Genomic DNA, 17,188 nt, shown 5'->3' on the forward strand with positions numbered 1-17,188 from the left:
ACAACACTTTTAATCATAGAATAGTATTAGTCAGAATTCTTTCCATAACAAGTGGCAGAAATCCAGCTCAAATTGGCCTAAACAAAAATAAATACATACATGAATAAAAATTCATTGACATAAAAATTTGATAAGTCCAAAGGCAGAAACTGATGATCTGAAGGAGTTCCAGGGCCCCAGTGCTCTGTCTGTAACTCGTTCTGTCTCTTGATTCTTCTTTCTTCCTTGTTGGCTGCACCCTCCTGCAGTCGTCTGCATGTGACAAGGAAAAGCCCAGGCAGCTCCTGACTCCATGGTCACCTCTGCACAGAGGTAGAGGGCCCACCCCCTGCAGCATGAATGGATCTCACAGAGGAACTCTGATTGGCCAGCCCGGGTCACACGCCTACCCCTTAGTCTACTCACAGCATACCTGTGTACCTGGTAGACTAGACCTTCTGCTTGGCCAGCCCTGCAGCCAGGGGCCAGCTCTGCTCTGTGGTTGATGGGGCCTCAGGAACCATACAAGACGGAGGAAAGACAGTCCCCAAAAGCAGAGAGGTGCTGGACAGACCACAGACACATTAATACAGCTTCGTATTATGAAACAAGCAAGGGACTTGGAGCCTGATGGACTTGGGTTCAAATCCTAGTTCAACCACTGTGTGGTCATGTGGCACTGGGCAGGTCACTTGAGCTACTTGAGACTTAATTTTTTCATCTTTAAAATGAATATAGTCATACCTGCCTTTCAGGGTTGTTGCAAGACAACAAAGCACTTAGAAAATTCATAGGTTTCAAAGTAGCCCACCCAATATCACTGCCTTGAACATCACTGTCTTGTGATGTAGCTCAGGTGTGGAGACCAAACATGAAAACTGTGTGCTTCTTTCTCGGCTTTCTTCCACACGCGCAGCTTCAGCCATTTCACTACGGAACTCGCCCCCAGCCCTCCCTATTCCCCGCTTTGGGGGGTTTCTTCTACACTCTCATCCCACCCCCACCAAACAGTTCAAATGCAGGGGACGACCTAAGACGCCTGGGAAGAAGCCAGCCCTGGAGACGGGACGCAAGGCCATGCATTCTTCCTTTTTCTTTTATTTCAGCACATTATGTGGGTACCAATGTTAGGGTTAAGTATATTGCCCATGCCCCCCTCGAGTCAGAGTTTCAAGCATGACCATCCCCCAAACATTGCACGTCTCACTCATTGTGTTTGTATATGCCCACCCCTCCTCCCCCCTCCCACGCCCCCGACAATGATAAATGTTACTCCTATGTGCCCACTTAGGTGTGGATACGTTAATACCAATTTGCTGGTGAGTACATGTGGTGCTGGTTTTTCTATTCCTGAGATACTTCACTTAGTAGAATGGGCTCCAGCTCTAGCCAGGAACATACAGGAGGTGCTATATCACCATTGTTTCTTAAAGCTGAGTAGTACTCCATGGTATACATTTACCACATTTTATTAATCCACTCATGAATTGATGGGCACTTGGGTTGTTTCCACAGCTTTGCCATTGTGAATTGTGCTTCTATAAACATTCGAGTGCAGGTGTCTTTTTCATAAAGTGACTTTTGATCTTTTGGGTAGATGCCCAGTAGTGGAATTGCTGGATCAAATGGTAGATCTACTTGTATTGTTTTAAGGTATCTCCATATTGCTTTCCACAGAGGTTGAACTAGTATACAGTCCCACCAGCAGTGTAGAGGTGTTCCTATCTCTATGCATCCACGCCAACATTTATTGTTTAGGGACTTTTTGATAAAAGCTATTCTTACTGAAGATAAGTGATATCTCATTGCAGTTTTGATTTGCATTTGCCTGATGATTAGAGATGTTGAGTGTTTTTTCATATGTTTGTTGGCCATTATTCTGTCTTCTTTTGAAAAATTTCTGTTCATGTCCTTTGCCCATTTTTTGATAGGGTTGTTTGATTTTTCCTTGCTGATTTTCCTGAGTTCTAAATAAATTCTAGTTATCAGCCCTTTATCGGATGTGTAGATTGTGAAAATTTTCTCCCATTCTATGGGTTATCTATTTGTTCTCTTGACAGTTTCTTTGGCTGTGTAGAAGCTTTTTAATTTGATCAGGTCCCATTTATTTATTTTTGTTGCTGCTGTGATTGCCTTTGGGGTCTTCTTCATAAATTCTTTGCCTAGACCAATGTCTAGAAGAGTATTTCCAACGTTTTCCTCTAGAATTCTAATAGTTTCACACCTAAGGTTCAAGTCTGTTACCCAGCGTGAGTTGATTTTTGTGAGAGGTGAAAGGTGTGGGTCTTGTTTCAGTCTTCTACATGTGGCTATCCAGTTTTCCCAGCACCATTTATTGAATAAGGATTCTTTTCCCCAGTGTATGTTTTTGTCTGCATTGTCGAACATTAGTTGGCTATATGAGGACAGTTTTATATCTGGGTTCTCGGTTCTGTTCCACTGGTCAATGTCCCTGTTCTTGTGCCAATCCCAATCTGTTTTAATGACAATAGCCTTGTAGTATAGTTTGAAGTCTGGTAAATTGATACCTCCTATTTTGGTTTTATTGCCTAGGATTGATTTTGCTATACTGGGTCTTCTCTGGTTCCATAAGAAGCATAAAATTGTTTTTTCTATGTCTGTGAAAAATGATGATGGTATTTTGATAGGGATTGCATTGACTCTGTAGGTCACTTGGGGTAGTATAGACATTTTAACAATGTTGATTCTGCCAACCCATGAGCATGGTATATTCTTCCACCTGTTTACAACCTCTGCTATTTCCTTCTTCAGTGTTTCATAGTTCTCCCTGTAGGGGTCTTTTACCTCCTTAGTTAAATATATTCCTAAGTACTTTATTTCCTTTGTTGTTATGCTGAAGGGAACTGAGTCTTTGATTTGGTTCTCACTTGTACTGTTGTTGGCGTATATGAATGCCTCTGATTTCTGTGTATTGATTTTGTATTCTGAGACTTTAACAAATTCATTTATCAGTTTAAGGAGTCTCTTGGTTGAATCCTTGGGGTTTTCTAGGTATAATATCATGTTATCAGCGAAGAGTGAGAGTTTGATCTCTTCTGCTCCCATTTGGACGCCCTTAATTCTGCACTCTTGTCTGATTGCTGTAGCAAGGACTTCCAGCACTGTGTTGAACAGAAGTGGAGATAGTGGCAACCTTGTCTTGTTCCAGTTCTAAGTGGGAATGCTTTCAATTTTTCCCCATTCAGTATGATATTGGCTGTGGGTTTGTCATATATGGCTTGTATCATTTTTAGGTAAGCCCCATCTATGCCTATTTTGTTGAGCATTCTTATCATAAGAGGGTGTTGAATTTTGTCAAATGCTTTTTCTGCATCTATTGAGAGTATCATATGGTCTTTGTTTTTGCTTCTGCTTATATGGTGAGTTACATTTATAGATTTGCGTATGTTGAATCATCCCTGCATCCCTGGGATGAAGCCCACCTGGTTGTGATCAATTATTTTCTTGACGAGCACCTGGATTTGATTGGCTAGGATTTTGTTGAGAATTTTTGCATCTATAGTCATAAGGGATATTGGTCTGTAGTTTTATTTCTTTGTTGCATCCTTTCCTGGTTTTGGTATCAGGGTTATGTTCGCTTCATAAAATGTGTTGGGGAGGATTCCATCCTTCTCGATGTTGTGGAATTTCTGCAAGATAGGCACCAGTTTTTCTTTGTAGGTGTGATAAAATTCGGGTGTGAAATCATCTGATCCAGGACTTTTCTTTTTAAGAAGGATTTTTATTGCTGTTTCAATTTCAGTACTTGATATTGGTCTGTTCAGGAATTCTATTTCTTCCTGATTGAGCCTAGGGAGGCTATGTATTTCTAAGAAATTGTCCATTTCCTCCACATTTTCTAATTTGTGTACATAGAGGTTTTTGTAGTATTCATAAATTATAGCTTGTTTCTCCGTGGCATCCATTGTAATTTCTCCTTTATTGTTCCTGATGGAGCTTATTAGAGATTTTTCTTTTCTGCTTTTCGTTAGTTGAGCCAAAGGTGTGTCAATTTTGTTTATTTTTTCAAAGAACCAACTTTTTGTTTTGTTAATCTTCCATATAGTTTCCCTGTTGTCAATTTCGTTTAGTTCTGATTTGATCTTAATGATTTCACTTCTTCTGCTAGGTTTGGGGTTGGTCTGTTCTTCTTTTTCCAGCTCTTTGAGACGATTCATTAGGTTGTCTATTTGTGATCTTTTCAACTTTTGGATATAAGCATTTATGGAAATTAACTTTCCTCTCAGGACTGCTTTAGCTGTGTCCCACAGGTTTTGATAACTTGTGTCTCCTTTGTCATTTAGTTCAAAGAATCTTTTGATTTCCTCATTTATGAAGTGATCATTCAGCAAAAGGTTGTTTAGTTTCCATAACTTTGTGTAGAAGTGAGATGAGAGTTCCTGGCCAGGCGCAGTGGCTCACATCTGTAATCCTAGCACCCTGAGAGGCCGAGACAGGTGGCTTGTTCGTGGTCAGTAGTTCGAAACCAGCCTGAGCAAGAGCGAGACTCCATCTCTACTATAAATAGAAAGAAATTAATTGGCCAACTAATATATATAGAGAAAAAATTAGCTGAGCATGGTGGCACATGCCTGTAGTCCCAGCTACTTGGGAGGCTGAGGCAGCAGGATGGCTGGAGCCCAGGAGTTTGAGGTTGTGTGAGCTAGGCTAATGCCACGGCACTCACTCTAGTCTGGTCAACAAAGTGAGATATTTATTGAGATAACTGATAGGTGGTGGAGATTTCTGTTCATTATTTGGGTTGAACTTTGTTGCTTTGTTTTCTCTCTTGAGCCACTGTGGAATGTGGGCTTTGATCTTTAGCTTTTGAGTAGATTTACATTCATGAGTATTTATTGTGCTGATCCATGAGTAACACTGTTTTGAGTACTTCTTGAAGGGCTGGTCTTGGCTTGGTTAATTCCCTCAGTCATTGCTTATCTGAGAATGTCTTGGTTTCTCCTTCGTATATAAAACTTAGTTTTGCAGGGAATAAGATTTTAGGCTGGGCATTCTTTTGTTTCAGAAGGGTGAGAATGGGGCACCAGTCTCTCCTTGCTTGTAAAGTTTCAGTAGAGAAGTTTGGCATTATTCAGATTGGCTTTCCTTTGTATGTTACTTGCTTCTTTCATCTTACAGCTCGTAGAAGGGCCTCTTTGTTTGATATTTTGGTCTGATGACTGCATGCCGCAATTTCTTCCTGTTTGCATTAAATCTCCCCGGGGTCCTCTGAGCTTCTTGAACTTGTATATCAAGATTTTTACCAAGGCCTGGGAAATTTTCCTCTATTATATCTTCAAATAGCTTATCCAACCCTTGAGTGTTTTCTTCTTCCCCTTGGGGTAACCCTATGACCCTCACATTAGGTTTCTTCACATAATCCCACATCTCTTGTAGGCTTTGCTCTTTTCTCGTTTCTCTGATGTATCTCTGTGACTAATTTATTTAATTGGAAGGTGTTATCTTCAATCTCTGAGATTCTTTCTTGTTTGATCTACCCTGTTCTTGAGTCTTTCCACTGTGTTTTGTAGTTCCCTGAATTGAGTCTTCATTTCCAGGAGTTCGGTTTGATTTTTTCTTCATTACTTCAATTTCTTTGGTGAATTTTTGTTCCAGTTCCTGGAATCTTTTTGTGTTTTCTTTGTGTTGGTTATCCAGGTTTTCTGGCAAGTCATTGAATTTTCTTACGATCCATGCTCGAAATTCTTCTTCTGTCATTTTAGTGGTCTGATTTTGGTTGATGTCCATTTCTGAGTGGCTGGTGTTCCTCTTTGGGGGGTGTGCTTTTCATTTGAGTTTTCATATTTCCAGAGTTCCTTCACTGATTTCTTCCCATCTGGATCAGTTGTTGCTTCTTGCCTTTAGGTTTTTATTTGGATAATGACACGCCCTGTGTAGTCTCTGAGCCAGTAGGTGGTGTTTGTTGGCGAGATTCGACCACTCCCTGTATGATGAGTCAGTAGGTGCCGTGAAAAGGGTGTGCAGGATGTCCTCCCTGTCAGTAGGTGGCGCTGGCTCAGAGGAACAGGCTACACTGTTGTTTTGGGGTTTTGTATCCAGTTCTTGTTCCCCTTGAGAGGCACTCTAGTGCCCCAGGTGGTGGGCGGGACTCTGAGGCTTCCAGGTGTGTCCTTTTCTCCCCCCCAGTGAGGGCTGGTCTGGGAGAGAGTCTGGGCGGAGCTGGGTTGGGTCAGCCTGCCCTCAGGCACCACCAATGACGTTAGCAGGGGTCAAAGTTCTGTTCTCTGCTTCCAGGAAAAGCTGTCAGGGAGGGGCTGGAATGGCCCCGCTCAGTCAGAAAATCTACGTGTGGGGGCGGGGCTGTCTGAGACCCGCAGTCTGGAGCGGGCCTCACTTCTTTCCACCCTCCCCAACTCCGCAGCTACTCCTGGGCCTCTGCCAGCAGGCCACCACACCCCACCGGACCTCCCCTGGCTGTGATGCCGGCAGGGAGGTTCCCTGCGCAGGAACGCCACCTGGGCTGGACGCATGGCCTCCCTTTGGGAGGAGGGTTGCCCTCTAGGACGCTGATCTTCCCCTGAAGGCACACACTCCTCAGTAGGCTTTTCGTATATCCCTTCTGTGTCCCAGGCAATGCGAGACCTGGGTGCACAGGATCTGGTCTGCAGGTCTGACCTCTGGGCCCCAGAGTTCAAACTATATCCCCACCAGGGAGAGGAGTGCCAGTCCCAATTCACCCTCGGGAGCCCAAGCTGGGTCTATGTCTCTCAGCCTCAGGATCTGCCCTGTTCTCCTGGGATCACCCGGCCAGCAGCTCCTGGGAGGGCTGGCGGGTAGGGAGCTCACCGTCTGAGTTCCCCTCAGTCAGCTGTAGGGCCCTAAAAGGGAAGGTCCCGTTCCCTGGAGGTGCCTCCGGCTGGTGGCTCTATTGTCTCTCTCGGCAGCTGCGGGTAGGGTCGGGGGAGGGGAGAATGAGGCAATGTGGCGCCTGCCGCGTGGCTCGGGTCTGTGCACAGGGAGGTGCCCTCGGGAGTTGGGAGCCTGGTGCCGCGTCTGCTACAGGCTTACTGCTCGCTGGCGGTGGCCGTCTCTGGACTGGTGTCCGCAGGTCTCTCCACCCGCTGGGGCGCCCACCAGCAGTCCCAGATGCAGGGGAGGGGAGAGTTAACCGCGCCACCTACCCTTGCCGCTGGTCTCCAGGCTGCTCCAGAGGCCTCTGCTTCCAGTTCTCCTCCGCAACCTCCTCCCGTGGAGTCTCCGTGGTCTCAGGTACCCCTCCTTCCGACCCTTGTCCAATGTATGCTTGTCTGCTTGCTTCTTTCTTCTAATTTCTTCTAGAATCTGTCTTTTCTGCAGAGACACTCTGGCCGTGTTTCTCGTCCCAAGGCCATTGCATTCTAACCTTAAGTAATAGATGAGGCTGTTAAAACTATTTTATTAGTACATAAAATTCCTTTTGCTGTTTCATTTTGTTTTGTTTGGCCTTGGGAGGGGTCATGTGGTCATTTGGTAGGGAGACCTTCCCAAAGAAGGAATGAAGCATGTTGTCCCTGCCCAGACGAGCAATTACATAGCCAGGGTCTATGAAGACTCAATGCCTCATGTCCTGAAGGAAAGAGGACTCCACTCTGGGGGCTGTTTCTTGTCATAGACCCCAGGCTATTCCTTCTGGCCAGAAAGAATGAAATGAAAGTAATTATGGGACAGAGTTGACAGAACTTTGCAGGCACGGGTCAGTCAGGCAAGGAGGGGAGAAGACTAGACCCCTGGGAGCCAAGGGCCCAGAGCCCCCAGTGGGGGAGTGCTGCCAGTGTGGGGCCCTGCACAGGGCATCTCGGAGGCTGGTCCTAGGGCCCGGCCCATCACAGTCCTCCCACGAGAACTTGTCCCACATGGACTTCCCAGAGACGATCGATCCCGGGCCTGAGTCCTAATCTTCACTCGGCTGTCCCATGCAGCCTCCCCCGCTCCCCAAAGACGCCATAGCACCTGTAAGTCCAGAGGAGCCCCACACCCCAACCTGAGGTGAATGACTCGGCCAGAGCACTCCCTGCCTGGGTGCGGGACACACTATGCCCCCTGTGCCCCTCCATGTTGCCCAGACTGGTCCCCAGTGATCATCCCACCTCAGCTTCCCCAGTAGCTGGGGCTGCAGGCACGCACCACCGTACCCAGCTTCAGTTTTATTCTTGACAGCTTCACTCTACTTCCTCAGTGCAAACATATTAAAATATTAAAAATTTGCTGTAAAGTTTTTGAAAGGATATTTCTAATTTTGCTCTTGAAACCATTCAGCTAGGAGTAACTGATTTAAATTACAATTGGGAATTCTCACAAAATGAGAAAAACCTAGCCCACACACTCTTTCAAATGTAATGAAATTTTTATGAATACTAAATTTAACAATTAATGAGGTTGATATAATGTTACAGTTGGACATTTGATTAAGAATTTATTGATTTCAATTTTGCAGTGTTCTTATTTTAGAGCCAATCATGTTTTTCCTCAGCTGTCAGATAGTCACATGGGTCCCTGAAAGGCCCCCTGCTGTGGGCTCCTGTGGCAGGTGGCACACAGGTGACCTGGGCCAACAGGCCTTCCCTGTCCTCCCCGACACACCCACGCCCCTTTACACACGCACATAACTGGGATCAGCATCTGTCTTGGCAGGGCGGTGGAGGCGCTGTCCAGCTCTAGATGAGGAAGAGGATGGAGCCAGAGCAGAGTGGGGAACCACGCCACGCCACGCGAGAAAGGACTTCCTCACTACAACCAGTGGCCGGGCTGCGACCCGAGATCGGTCAGCCACGGAGCTTGGCATGGCACCTCTTCCCTCCGGGGACAGCGGGTCCTGAGGACAGGAGAGAAAGGGCCGCCGGCTCTGGTTTCCATAGCCAGCCACAGAGCAGCGCCCACACTTATTTGGGGACAAAAGCGTCTGTGTTCCGGGCAGGTGGGCATCGGGGCAGCGCGTGGCTTCTACCTGGCACAAGGCACCGCCCCACAGGAGGCCAGGAAAGGGCTGACACAGCAACACAGGCAGGAGCGCAGTGTCCCAGCCTCTCTTCGGAACCAGAGCGAGCGGGGGGCTGAGGCAGGAAAACGGCACTTTGTCCTTGCTCCTGTCTCTCCCAGGTCTCCAGACAGCCGTCCGCGTCGCCCCGGGGCTCAGCCGGCGCCGCCGAACTTAAACGTGCCGCCACTGGGTGGCGCCAGAGCCCGGGCAACAGCGCGGCGGCGCCGGGCCGGGAGGCGGGGGACGCGGGCGCCGGGCCGGGAGGCGGGGGACGCGGGCGCCGGGCCGGGAGGCGGGGGACGCGGGCGCCGGGCCGGGAGGCGGGGGACGCGGGCGCCGGGCCGGGAGGCGGGGGACGCGGGCGCCGGGCCGGGAGGCGGGGGACGCGGGCGCCGGGCCGGGAGGCGGGGGACGCGGGCGCCGGGCCGGGAGGCGGGGGACGCGGGCGCCGGGCTGGGTCGGGCCGCCGGGGCCGCAGGGCCAGGGCGACCCGCTCGCCCCGCGGTCTGCTCGGTCTGGACTCGCTCTACAGGCGAAGCCGCCCCGGGCAGAGCCTGGCGGCCGCAACGCCCATTTATCGGACGAGCCTGAGGCCCTGAGAGGGTCCGGGGAGCCGCACGGGGCGAAGCCCGAGGCCGCGCCCTCTCCGCGGCTCCTTCCCGGGCGCCGCGGGACCCAAGCGCCGCCGCGGAGCGCGCAGCAGCAGCCTCCCCCAGAGTGGCGGCCCGGGAGCGGGACCCGGCGCACGACGGCCGCGGAGCCCCCGCCCGCCCAGAGCCGGCTGCCGTCCCGCGGCGGGGCCGGGCGCACGCGGCGGCGGGGGCGAGGCTGGCGCGGCCTGGGCGCTCCCGCATTGGATGCGGGCGTTGCTGGGGTTCTCGGATTGGCTGGCCCTGGGGGGCGGGGCCCAGGGCGCAAAGGTCCGGGCCGCGCGTGGGGCAGGTACCGGGATCCCGCGCAGGTGTCGCGGATCCTTCTGCGGCTGGGGGCGGAGCTGCTCGAGCATCTGGGGTGGGCGTCGGTGGCCGCGTTGTCCCCAGGCACAGGTGTGCTGCGGGGACCCACCTCCAGGCTCCCTCAGATAGGCAGGTGTGCACCCTGCCGCATGGCCCGTCCCCCCGGAGCGCAGTCTGCCAGTCGGGAGCGCCCGGACCCTGGCCTGCCCCACCCTGCGCTTTCACTGGCCTCACCAGCCGAACCAGGTGGGAGTCCAGACCCTTCCCTATCCCGCTCCTGCTCCTGCAGCCACCAGCCATGCCCAGCCCGCCCCAACTCCCATCTCCCCTGCAGAAGTCTCCTCCAGGGTCCAGGGTGCCGTCACACGCAGCTTCGCGCACCCGTACCGGCACGGAGCGCCGCCCTCTGCGCCTGTCCGCCTCTCCGCGGCTGTGCGGCAGGGGCCAGGCATCGGGCTGCTACACGACTTGGGTAAGGATGTTTGCAAAACGTGTTGGCTTAAAGGTCACCGCAACCTGCAAAACGGAAAATGGCCAGTTATCGTCAGTGTCAAGAAGAAAAACTGCCCCTGTTGCCCTTCTTGTGGGGAACTGCAGCAGGGCGCTGCTTGAAACAAGCCGCCTGCCAGTGCCCCCCGCGCGCATCTGGTCGGGAGGCGGGCAGACACCAGCCGTCTGCCTCCCTGCAAGGATCAGCCACAGGGTTTCCGTCAACGGCAAACGTCCTTTGCAACCTGAAGGAGGAAATTACCTCTCTGGATGCCCCAGGTCCCTGCCCTCTCGGGACAGTCCGCGCGGTCCGCCAGAGGGCAGCGGAGGACGGAGCCGCTCGCTGAGCTCGCTCTCGCCAGTGCGGAGCCGTGGGAGCTGAATAAAAACGGGACGGATGATAGTTCCGGTTCTGAGTTGCTGCTCCAGGCCAGCCATCCTTCTGAGTGGTTCGTAGAAAATTAACTCATCTGATCCTCCCATCAACCCTATGAGGTGGATACAATTTTGTCAACCCCATTCTAAAGGTGAGGACACAGAAGCACAGAGACATTGAGTAACTTGCCTAAGGTCACACAGCCAGTGAGAAGTAAATCCAGGACATGACCCCAGGAGTAGAGCTGTAAATCCTGCATCCCTAAACCTGTACAATTCTGCTTCCTGTGAAGAAGAAGGGGAGAATGGAGAGCAGAGGAGGCAGCTGAGGTCCCACAGACATAACTCTGGTGGGCGCTTTAAGGCCAGTTCCAGAAGCAGGCACCAGACAAGGTCGTCAGGACCTGGGGTCATCAGGCAGGCAAGGCTGGAAAATCTGAGCTCCCGCACACATACCCTACACACCTTGCAGGGACCTGGCCCAGCCCATCTGTCACCACCTGCGATTGGACCCAGCTCTCGGACGCGCTGGGTGCCTGGCGCCATGGTGTGCCCCTCGGCCGCGGCGGCCTGTCTGCTTAGATGTGTGAAGTCGGCCTGGACTCACCCTCCACCTTACTGCAGACAGCCTCGCCCGCCTCCCCATCGGGCTGGAGCCTGGAGCCCCGTCAGGCTGGCTCAGGCCTCCCTGGGCCAGTCACGACGGGGCTGGCCAGCGGCAGCCATGCTGCCAGAAGGCGGGGTCCAACCATGATGGAGGGGTGTTTGTGGGATCCTGTCCAGGACAGCCTTGAGAGGACTGCCAGGCCTGAGTGCAATCCTTTCCTGGTTTTCTTCCCAATTTAACAAACATTTACTGAGCTGCAGAGTGTGCAGGCACCATGCTGACTGCACAGGCTGCGAGGCGAACTTGCTGGGTGACCTTGAACCAGCTACTTAACCCCCTCTCCTGTCCCTGGTTAGTTCCTTTTCTGTAAACTAAGAGGTTAGAGAGAACAAGGGTTCTTCTTGGGGCTGAGGGATTCCCCAAAATTGCACTGTGGGTGTGTCCAAGTACATGTTTCCTGGGCAAGGTTTCTCAACCTCAGCTCCATTGATATTTGGGGCCAGACAATTCATTCCTGTGGGGGTCTGCCTTGTGCATTGTAAGATGCCTTTACCGACTAAACGCCTCTCTGAAGCTGGCCCAGCCCCATGGCCTTTTTTGTTTGTTTGTTTCTTTTTTTGATACTTTTTTATTATTTTTTTATTGTTTTTTCTTTTTTTTTACAGTAGTGTCCTAGACCTTCACATTCAAGCCCCATGGGCTTTTCACCCACCCCTCCTGCTGTGGCCAGGCTGGGAGGGGTACAGGAAGGTGGCACATTGCCAGGTACCTTTTGGAAGAGGAAGAGGCAGGACCTCCTCCAGGCTCAGCTCTCTGTGAGCCCTGTCAAGGCCGCCCACACCTGCCTGACTCTCTGGGGCCCCTCAGCCCTGGCCTGGGAAAGAGGCTCCCCGCCACCCAGGGCCCACAGACACAGGCCTGCCATGGGCCTTACCTGCCCCATGAGCGCCCCAGGTAGGGGTAGGAAAAGGGGGCAAGGGCCAGTGTTGGCACTAGTGGCAGATGTTGGAAGCAGGTATCCAACGTCCCAAGGCCAAGCCTGTATTCTCTCTCTCTCCTCCTGGTCGGCGCCCCTCACCGAGCACTGGCCAGGTCCAGGCCTGCTCGGGGGACCGGGCCAGATGAATTCAGCAGAGCCGAAAATGCTGCACAGCCAGCTCTCTGGGCTGGGCTAGGGACCCTGATTTGTAGCCTTGGACCACTTCTGCGGTGCAAACACTGCCGGAGGCTGGCTGCGGCCCCTGCTGGGAACTGCGTGTTGTCCTTGCTCTCTGAGGGAGACAGGCCCAGGGTGGGGTGGTCTGTGGGGGACAGGGGGACACACTGGAGCCACGGAGAACCCAAGGAGGTGCTGACCCTGCTCAAGCGTTCAGGGAAGGCTTCCTGAAGGAGGCAGCATCACAGAGACCTGAGAGACTGGGGAGAGGGGAGCGCGCTGGGCCAAAGGAGTCCTGGGGAAGCGGGAGAGGAGCCAGCACTTAGCACAGACCAAAAACCAAAACCCAAAAAGGAGCGGCTCTGTCTGGCTGAGGGGATGGCTGGGTTCCAGTCCAGTTTCTGCTGCTGATGCCTCTGTCACATGGGCCAAGTCCCCTCCCTTCTGCAGGCTTCTCCCTTCTGTCAAATAGGGGCCTGGATCCAGATGGTCTCCGGGCCTGCTGGTGGTCTTGAGCCCCCAGGAGTCTGCAGAGGGGCCTTGTGATTGTGGGCATAGCTCTTGCGGGGGCAGGGGGGGGCTGGCCCACAGCAGGCCCTTGCAACCATCTTCCCCCATCCCCCACTGTGTCCGATTTCCCCAGGTGACCCCTGGGACTCCTGGTTTGGCTGCAGAAACTATAATTACAGTCATTTATAGAACACTTTGCTGCCTCTTCTAATTACTAAGCTGTGCAATTCCAATTACGTGTCTAAGGAAACATCCATCTCAGGGCCCCTTCCCCAGGGTCAGCCAGAGTGGGGGGCGCTGGCAGATGTGCTGCCAGACCCTCCCTCGTCCCAGACCAGGAAGGAAACCTGGGCTCAGAGGCCTGCGCTGGAGCCGTGTGGGGTGAAGGGAGGCAGAGGAAGCCCCCCAAGAAAATGAGCTTGAGGCCGGGGGAGGGGATGGACTCTCAGGGTCCAACCTGACTTCCAGCCCCAGGGGGTGCACCTGGGGCCAGCAAAAGCCACTTGCGCTGGCATGGTCCTGTAGGCAGGAGTCTGGGAAGAGTGGTCCCAGGGTCCTGGAGCCCAGCCTCCCACTGTTGCCTCAGGGACCATCAGGGCAGCCTGCCAGAGTCACTCTTTGCCCCTCCTCTGACAGATCCACCACCCACAAAGCTCCTTCGCAAAGGTGTCATTTGTTTGTTTAATCCTCCCAACAGCTCTAGGAGTCCAGTGTTGTTATCCCATTTTACACTGGGCAAATGGGATGATGTTCTGGTCCCATTCCATGCCCACCAGGGGCCCACTCACAGCGGCTGGTGCCTGAGCAGCAAGAGGGTTAGGGCTGCTCCTTAACCCGTCTCAGCCAGCCAGGCCCAGAGCAGAATGTGGGCCGAGTGTGGAGGGCCTAGGAGAACCCCCAGGCAGCTGAGCCTGCAGTGGGCAAGTGGGGGCTGCCAGGCGCCCTGTAGAGAGAGGCAGGGAGGGGCGGGACAGCTTGAGGGCAGGGAGAACAGGAACGGGGTGGAGAGCAGGCTAAGAGCTGGCTCCAGACCTGAGATCTGGCAGAAACCTCCTGGAGTCACCCTGCTTGCTGTACAGGAAATTGAGGCCCAGGCAGGAACAGAAATTTGGCTAAGGCCACTCAGCCTGCCAGAGGCCAAGCCAGGGTCTGTCCTAGGATGCACCCAGCTTTGGGAGAGCCAAGGAACTAGCCCCACAGGGCCAAGCAGCCTGCACTGGGTGACAGCCGGGACAGAACGAAAATTCTAGCCCCGGGCCTCTCTGGGTGGCCAGCAGGGGGCGGTGCTTCCCCAGGAGTGGCCATCTGCCGGGCTACCTCCCTTGGGCCCACCTCAAGGTACACAGAGGTAAGGGGGTGCGGCATGCAAGGCTGAACGGCAGGACTCCTGAGCCCCGTTCTGATGCCATTCCCTTCTAACCTGAGCAAGGGAGAAAATGAACCCTTTCTCCCTCCTTGAATGGCCACCAGCTGAGAGAACATTCTAGAAATGCACCTGGCTCCATCCAAACTCCAATCTCTGGAGAGAGGAAGGGGCTGGGGAATAGAATGTGTCCCAGGCCACAGACCTGCACAGAAAGTTGACTTGCAAAGGAAGCTAGACCTAAGGAGGAGCTTCCAGAGGTCTCCACACAGTATCCCCCATGGTTCTGGGATCGTCCCTTTCCTGAAATCATAGTCTGGGGGAAGAGGAGCGAAGGATGGGCAAGCTGCTGTGGGGAGAGGGGCTAGGTGGCACTCCTACTGTCTCGGGCCCCCGTTATGTGGGAGGAGAAGGGTTTCCCCAGAACAGCCAAGGAAAGGTGAGGGGATGGGGTGAGGAGGGCCTCAGGGTGGAAAAGGTGAGCCCCTCTGTCCCCCCAGAGGGACCCCCGGGGTACAGGGCAACCGGCCTGCCCAGGTGAGGAGGCTCCATGTGACCGCCATCAGGCCTGAGCCCCGCCAGTGGTGAAGTGCACATGCTCTAGCCAGTCTTCTGGAGCCGGCCGGCGGGAGTCCCTGCTGAGGCTGCGTGCTCCCAAGGCCTCCCTTCACAACCCCAGAGCTCCAGCTTCTAGGGGCAAAAGTCCCAGGGCAACAGGCAATGCAAGCCCTAGGGGTAGGGGTTATTAGGGGTCCAGAAAGACCCTACAGACCTGCCTCCCTCAAGACTGAGAACGCCCCAGGGCTGGGGGTTCTCATCCACATGGCTCTGCTTCCCCATGGCCCTTGGCACCCAGCCTGGCTGTGCCCTGTGGGGACGGACAGGTGGTCTCCAAGGGGCCCCTTTCGGCACTACCCTCCTGGGGTTCCCATCCATGCCACCGTATTCCAAAGTCCAGGCACTGTCAGGGCGAGTTGTCCCACAATTAACACTTCCATTCTCTCAAGCTTGTCGGCTCTGCTGCCCAGAGAATAGACAGGAGGGGCAGGGACCTAAGAGTCACAGGAGGCACCCCAGGGACAGAGGGGCACGGAGAAGGGAGATGGGGACACACGTGGGGAGTGTCCTATCAGGTCCCTACTCCCACTGCCTGGTGGGGCTGGTGACTCACAGGACTGGCGGGACATTTCCTCCCAGAGCTGCTGAAACCAGACACAGAAGCACGGGAGGGAGGAAGGATTACACTGTCCCGCAATTTTGTCCTTTGATAGGTGCGCTTTCAGGCCAGTGTTTCTATGAGTCAGCGTCTAGACACCGTCACCGTGACCCCTCCCACTGCCTCATGCTGATGTCTGAGTGCTGCCCGAGCTCCGGTCTAAATACCCACCCTGGTCAATAGCCATCACCTCTGGCCTGGCCACATAAGAACTGCTTCGAGTCACAAATCTCCCGTCCCGGGGCTTTCACCACATCGGTGGTAAAGGCTCCAGCTTGCCCTCAGCCCTCTGCCACCACAGGGCCTTTGCTCCTGCTCTTCCTGCTGCCTGGGATCCCCCCACCCACCCCGCTTTGCCTAGTCAGCACCTACTCATCCTTCAAGTTTCAACCCATGCTGCCTCCTCCGGCAGCCTTCCCTGACTCTCAAGTAAGTCGCACCCCTGTTATGTGAACTCCTGGAGCCACACACCCCTCTCTGGGCCCTGTCCGAAGTGAGTTGTGTGGCTGGCGACAAGTGCCTGCCTTCCACTCGGGATCTGCAGCTCCAGGAGGGCAGGCACTGAGACCTGGCCCAGTGTGCCCGCCACCCTCTCTCAGCGCGTGGCAGTGCCAGGCACACACGAAGCGCTTAGACACACACTGGACAAGAGGACCACCAGCGGGCTGGACATCCCGCGGTCCCCCCACCGCCCCTCGCCAGCCCTGGCCCCTGTCTGTGACCCTCCCACCCGCAGTTCTTGGAGCCTCCGAGTGCTGGGCTACGTCTGTGGCGGGGACTGGGCAGCCGGCCTGGCTCCAAGATCCAGGCAAGACTCAAGACTCTATACCCCGCCGACAGATTACAGGGGGGTTCCAGTGACACCAACTGCTCTGGTCCAGTGACTCAGAGGAAGCCAGTCCTCCAGAACCCAGATGTAGGTGGGAGGAGCCCTCCTTCCTGATTTTGCGTGTGGCTGCTGTTCCGCACTCAGGGCCTATGGCCCTCAGAGGCCATCCAGCTGCCACCTAGAAATCAGATGCCCAGAGAAGGCCAGGGCCCAGCCCAAGGTCACACAGCAAAGCTGCCACAGAGAATCCAGGATGCCGACTGCAGCATAGGGTTCTCCCTATGCTATAATAAACGTGGCTATTTTTAGGAAGTGAATTAGCAAGTCAAATATGACTTCTGCTAACAATAATACCACCCTTATGCTTTTCAGAGTCTTCATCACCTCATTTGCTCTTTTTTTTTTTTTTTTCTTTTTTTTGAGACAGAGTCTCACTCTATTGCTGAGGCTAGAGTGCTGTGGCATCAGCCTAGCTCACAGCAACCTCAAACTCCTGGGCTCAAGTGATCCTCCTGCCTCAGCCTCCCAAGTAGTTGGGACTACAGGCATGCACCACCACACTCAAGTAACTTTTTCTAATTTTTTAGTTACCTAGCTAATTTTTTTCTATTTTTAGTAGAGATGGCATCTCGCTCTTGCTCAAGCTGGCCTCAAACTCCTGACCTCAAGCAATTCTCCTGCCTCAGCCTCCCAGAGTGCTAGGATTACAGGCATGAGTCACCACGCCTGGC

At 53.4% G+C, this 17,188-nt stretch overlaps 1 protein-coding gene across 1 annotated transcript in view; it reads right to left on the reverse strand.

Annotated features, from left to right (window-relative positions):
* CYP11A1 (cytochrome P450 family 11 subfamily A member 1) overlaps positions 1–7,877 on the reverse strand; it is a 29,751-nt gene extending 21,874 nt beyond the window's left edge. The window contains exon 1 of the mRNA XM_076004544.1: positions 7,122–7,877. The gene's annotated coding sequence lies outside the window, so the exon portion shown is untranslated. The remainder of the gene's footprint in view (positions 1–7,121) is intronic.
* Positions 7,878–17,188: the final 9,311 nt, after the last annotated feature.

The sequence above is a fragment of the Microcebus murinus genome, chromosome 6 (assembly GCF_040939455.1).
Source record: "Microcebus murinus isolate Inina chromosome 6, M.murinus_Inina_mat1.0, whole genome shotgun sequence".
NCBI lineage: Eukaryota > Metazoa > Chordata > Mammalia > Primates > Cheirogaleidae > Microcebus > Microcebus murinus.